The 5,469-nt window shown below is 36.1% G+C and overlaps 1 non-coding gene across 1 annotated transcript; it reads right to left on the minus strand.

Annotated features, from left to right (window-relative positions):
* Window positions 1–840: 840 nt before the first annotated feature.
* Window positions 841–943, minus strand: LOC132021017 (U6 spliceosomal RNA). Its single transcript, XR_009405201.1, has one exon. It is a non-coding gene; the product is annotated as a U6 spliceosomal RNA (small nuclear RNA).
* Window positions 944–5,469: the final 4,526 nt, after the last annotated feature.

A 5,469-nucleotide genomic window follows, 5' to 3' on the forward strand; every position in this document is an offset into this window, starting at 1 on the left:
CAGGATGAGTAGAAGAAAGGAAATAATGAAGACCAGGGCAATAAAGAAATGATGTTAAAAAATAGAAAAAAATCAATAAAAGCCAGAACTGGTTCTTTGAAAAGATAAACAGAATAGACAAACCTTTAATTAGATTTATTGAGAATAAAAGGACAGAGGACCAAAATAAAATCAGGATGAAAAGAAGTAACAAAAGACATCCCAGAAATATAAGAGATTATAAGAGAATGTCATTAAAAAACTATATGCCAACAATGTGCACAACAATGTTTATAGCAGCAATGTCACAATAGCCAAAATATGGAAAGAACCTAGATGTCCATCAACAGATGAATGGATAAAGAAGATAAAGAAGATGTGATATATATATATATATATATATATATATATATATATATTATGCAGCCATCAAAAGAAATGAAAGCTTGCCATTTGCAACAACGTGGATGGAACTAGAGGGTATTATGCCAAGCAAAGTCAATCAAAGAAAGACAATTATCATACGATCTCCCTGGTATAAGGAATTTGAGAGGCAGAGTGGGGGGTTTGGGGATAGGGAAGGAAAAAATGAAACAAGATGTGATTGGGAGGGAAACAAACCATAAGAGACTCTTAATCTCACAAAACAAACAGAGGGTTGCTGGGGGGAGGGGGTGTGTGGAGAGAGTGGTTGGGTTTTGTACATTGGGGAGGGTATTTATTTATGTAAAATGTGTAAGCCTCACGATTCACAGACCTATAACCCTGGGGCAAATAATACATTATATGTTAATTAAAATAATTAATAAAAAATTTATATGCCAACAAACTGGACAACCTAGAAGAAATGGGTAAATTCTTAGAAAAATACAGTCTTTTGTGGATTTGTATGTTATCTCTGTGCAGGGACCACGCTAATCTTCTCTTGGTCATTCTAATTTTAGTAGTGAGCATGAAACACGCAAACATCCTTTTTTTCCCCCCTAAGATTTCATTTATGTATTTGAGAGAGAGAGAGAAAGAAAGCACGCTGGGGTTAGGGAGAGGGAGAAACATGTTCCTGCTGAGCAGAGAGCCTGATGTGGGGCTCAATCCCAAGACCCCAGGATCATGACCATAGCTGAAGGCAATGCTTACCTCACTGAGACACCCAGATGCCCCTAAAATCTTTCAAAACTGAATAAAAAAGAAATAGAAAATCTGAACAGATGGATTACAAGTAACAAAATTGAATAAGTAATAATAAAAATAAAAACTATAAAAAAAATGTCCAGGATCAGAGGGATTCACAACTGAATTCTACCAGACATTTAAAGAAGAGTTAATACCTATTCTTTTCAAACTATTCCAAAAAATAGAAGAGAAAGGAAGGTCTCCAAATTCATTCTATGAAGCCAGCATTATCCTGATACCAAAACCAAAGACACTACAAAAAAAGAAAACTACAGGCCAATATCCCTGATGAACATAGAAGCAAAAATCCTCAACAAAATATTAGTAAAATGCATAAAACAATATATTAAAAATGATTTATCATGATCAGGTGAGATTTATTCCTAGGATGCAAGGATGATTCAATATTTGCAAATCAATCAACATCATACACCACATGAACAAAATGAAGGATAAAATATGATCATTTCAATAGATGCAGAAGAAGTGTTTGGCATGATTCAACATCCATTCATGATAAAAACTCTCAACAAAACAGGGTTAGTGGGAACATATGTTAACATAATAAAGGTCATATACGAAAAACCCATAGCCAACATCGTTCTCAATGGTGGAAAACTGAGAGTTTTCTCTGTAGGGTCAGAAACAAAACAAGGAAGTTCACACTCATCACTTTTATTCACATAGCACTAGAAGTCCTAGCCATAGTCAATCAGACAAGAAAAAGGAAAAGAGGCATCTGTATTGATAGACGTTAAACTGTCACTATTTGCAGATAACATGGAAAAGAGAAAATTCTAAAGTTTCCACCAAAAAACTAGTAGATGTAATAAACAAATTTATTAAGCGGCAGGACAAAAAATTAGTACCCAGAAATTGGTAATGTTTGTATATACTAACAATAAAGTTGCCAGAAGAGAAATTGAAAAAGCAATCCCATTTACAATTACAGCAGAAAGAATGAAATACTTGGAAATAAACTTAACCAAGGAGGTGAGAGACCTGTACTTTGAAAACCATAAAATATTGATGAAAGAAACTGAAGACGATACAAATAAATAGATATTCTATGCTTATGAATTGGAAGAATTAATGTCAAAATGTCCATATTACTTAGAACAACATGCAGATTCAATGCAATCCCTATCAAAATATCAACAGCATTTTTTCACAAAACTAGAACAAATAATACTGAATTTGTTTGGAATCACAGGAACACAAATAGCCAAAGCAATCCTGAGAAAGAACAAAGTTGGAGATATCACAATTACAGATTTCAAGATATACAACAAAGCTGTAGTTATCAAAACAATATGGTCCAGGCACAAAAACAGACACACAGATCAAAAGAACAGAATAGACATAGACATTTATGTCTGGGAAGACATAAATCCACATTTATATGGCCAATTAATCTATGAAAAAGGAGGCAAGAACATAAAATGGGGAAAAGACAGTCTTTTCAATAAATGGTGCTGTTGGAAAAACTAGACAAGTACATGAGAAAGAATAAAACTAAACTACTTTCTAAAACCGTACACAAAAATAAACTCAAAATGGATTAAAGATCTAAATGTGATGCCTGAAACCATAGAAATCCTAGAAGAAAACACAGGTAGCAATTTCTCTGGCATCAGCAATAGCAGCTTTTTCTAGATATATCTCCTAAGGCAAGGGAAACAAAAACAAAAATAAACCATTGGAACTACATCAAAATAACAAGCTTTTGCATAGCAAAGGAAACCATCAACAAAACAGAAGTATAACCTATTGAATGACAGAAGATATTTGAAAATGATATATCTGATAAGGGATTGATATCCAAAATATTTAAAGAATTTACACAGCTGAACACCGCCCCCCCCCCATAATCTGAAAAAAATGGCCAGAGGACCTGAATAGACATTTTTCTAAAGAAGATATCCAGATGTCCAACAGACAATGTGAAAAAATGCTCAACCTCACCAATCATCTGGGAAATAGAAATCAAAACCACAATGGCATATCACCCTATACCTGTTAGAGTGCCTAAAGTCAAGAAGACAAGGAAGAGGGGCGCCTGGGTGGTTCAGTGGATTAAGCCGCTGCTTTCAGCTCAGGTCATGATCCCAGGGTCCTGGGATCAAGTCCCGCATCAGGCTCTCTGCTCTGCAGGAAGCCTGCTTTCTCCTCTCTCTCTGCCTGCCTCTCGCAACTTGTGATCTCTGTCTGTCAAATAAATAAATAAAATAAATCTTTAAAAAAAAAAAAAAAAGAAGACAAGAAAGAAGTGTTGGCAAGGATGTGGAGAAAAAGGACCCTGGGGCACTGCTGGTGGGAATGTAATTGTGACAGCCACTGTAGAAAACAGTATGGAAGTTCCTCCAAAAATTAAAAATAGAAATTCCATATGACCCAATAATTCCATTACTTGGTATTTACCCAGGGAAAATGAAAACACTAACTGGAAAAGATATATGCACCCCTCTGTTTATCGCAGCATTGTTTACAAAAGCCAAGACATGGAAGAGACCTAAATGTCCATTAGTAGACAATGGACAAGGAAAATGCTATATATACATATATATGTATATATACATATATATAAAACATATAAAATATATAATGGAATATTACACAGCCATTAAAAGGATGAAACTGAGCCATTTGTGACAACAAGAATGGACCTAGAGGGTTTCATGCTAAGTGAAATATCACATGATTCCTCTCATAAATGGAATCTTTAAAAAGAAGAATAAATAAAAAGCAGAAACAGAACTTTAGAGAACAAACGTTGTTGCCAGAGAGAAAGGGATGCATGGGGAGTGAGCGAAATGGGTGAGAGAAGAGAAGGAGATATAGGCTTCCAGTTATGGAATGAGTAAGTCACAGGAATAAAAAGCAGAGCATTGGGAATACAGTTAATGATATTGTAATAGTGATATAATAGGACAGATGGTAGCTACATTTGTGCTATAATGTATAAAATTATAAAATCACTTAGTTGTAAATCTGAAACTAATGTAACATTATGTGTTAACTATTCTCAAATAAAAAATACAATACTATCAATAACTACAATAAAGTAAAAAAAAAAAAAAAAGAAAAAGCCTTCTGGGTCCAAGTATCTCTTTTATGCAATTGACATTTGGGGAAATTAATATGTCAAGGATTCTTAAACATCGACTCACAGCAACTGTGTTAAATGATGTTGCATGTTCTTTTTATAACCACACAAATTAAAGATAATAATTCCAAAATATGTCATTTTTAAATAAAATTATTTGTATTGCATTAAAAATAAGCTCCTGATGATGGTTTCCAGGGGGAAACAACCAATGTTAGAGGGTTGGAACTTTCAGTCCCACTATTTCCAGGAGTAGAAGGTGGCTGAAAATTAATCACCCAAGGCCAGTGATTTACTGAATCATGCTTGTGTATTGCAGCCTCCGTAAAAATCCACGAGGATGAATTTTGGAGAGCTTCCAGGTTGGTGCACACATCCCCATGCCCAGACGGTGGTGCACCCCACTTCCCTGGGGACAGAAGACAGCTCCGAGGCAGACATAGGTTCAAGGACTATAGTCAGGTCTGTCTGGGTGCACAATGGGCAGTAGAAGATCCATCGTAACTCCGAGACCATCCCAACACTGGGTGGAACAGAGTGAGGATACCAGGCAAGGAAGTAATCACCATTCATGCACTTGTTTATAACATATTAATTGAGCTCTGTCTAAGGCTCTGGTGTTTTAGCAAAAACCAACCAGATACAGTCCTAGCTCTCAAGAAACTTAGATTTATGTAGTTTGGAAGGTCGCTCATAGGTAACAGGAGCTTAACACTTAGGAGAAATTTCAGGCAAAACGCTCCATCTTTCAAAAGGGATATATATATAATACTCATCAGATTGTTTAGCTAGAACATGGGTATTAGAACTGAGGCACACTCCCCAAACTATCAATTTTTAGTAGGGAATGGGAGCTATAATATTTTGAAGACATCATCAGGATTGAAGGTACTGGAAGTTAATTCTCCCTAATTCTAGGGAGAGATTCGTAAATCCCAGATAAATCCTTAAAGCAAGTTTCTGGATGGGAGACTCTGTATCCGACACCAGGACCCAGACCCTAGGTCCCCCTGTGGTCCTCTTGTAAGGCTGGCTAAATGGCAGTCCTGAAATGAGCAGGACTGAGATTTTCGGAGGTGGAATGAGCGGGATCATCTGTGGGAAACAGGCTGGCAGAAGTGGGAAAGGAAGCAAGGAAAGAGAAGCATGATGACAAGAGCAGCCCTGTAGTGTCATTCTAGTGAGATCACTGGCATTTCTATTTGAGGGTT

This window comes from Mustela nigripes, chromosome 6 (assembly GCF_022355385.1).
Source record: "Mustela nigripes isolate SB6536 chromosome 6, MUSNIG.SB6536, whole genome shotgun sequence".
NCBI lineage: Eukaryota > Metazoa > Chordata > Mammalia > Carnivora > Mustelidae > Mustela > Mustela nigripes.